General features: G+C 54.2%; 1 non-coding gene across 1 annotated transcript; it reads right to left on the reverse strand.

Moving 5' to 3' along the window:
* Window positions 1-233: 233 nt before the first annotated feature.
* On the reverse strand, window positions 234-305 carry TRNAT-CGU. The gene has a single exon. It is a non-coding gene; the product is annotated as a tRNA-Thr (tRNA).
* Between the last annotated feature and the right edge of the window lie 230 nt (window positions 306-535).

The following is a 535-nucleotide window of genomic DNA, read 5'->3' on the forward strand; positions in this document are numbered from 1 at the left end:
TGCAAGGCGAATCCGCTTCTTTAATCCAGACTCACATTTCCCCCAACGGTTTCTTTTTTTTTTCTTTTTTTTTTTTTTGCCCTTACACCACCTTTTGCAGGCTAGCCCATTTCTCCATTTCCGCTTGGTATTTTTCCTCAAATTACGGAACCCGAGTAAAAAGTGGCCCGAGAAAGGAAATCCCACTTCGTTCCCTTTCGTACCAAGCCGCGACGCTTGCGCCGTCCAACGTGAGGCACGGACGGGGTTCGAACCCGCGATCTTCGGTTTACGAGACCGACGCCTTACCACTTGGCCACCGCGCCTGACGGGCTAGCAGCAGGGAAAAGCAGCCAGTGGAAGGAAGGTTCCGGATTCACGTTCCATTCGCGGTTCCACGCGCCTCGTGCTCGGGATCCGCGGGGGGGGGGGGAAGGATTGCGAGAGATCCAATCTAAGCAGGCCGACATTCTTCTATTTTTTTTTTTCTTCCTACCTTTCCCCCCCCCCTCGCCCCCAGTTTTGCAATCCCCGAAAGGAGCAGCGCCCGACACCT

This window comes from Protobothrops mucrosquamatus, unplaced genomic scaffold (assembly GCF_001527695.2).
Source record: "Protobothrops mucrosquamatus isolate PMUCROS unplaced genomic scaffold, P.Mucros_1.0 scaffold_6, whole genome shotgun sequence".
Taxonomy (NCBI): domain Eukaryota; kingdom Metazoa; phylum Chordata; class Lepidosauria; order Squamata; family Viperidae; genus Protobothrops; species Protobothrops mucrosquamatus.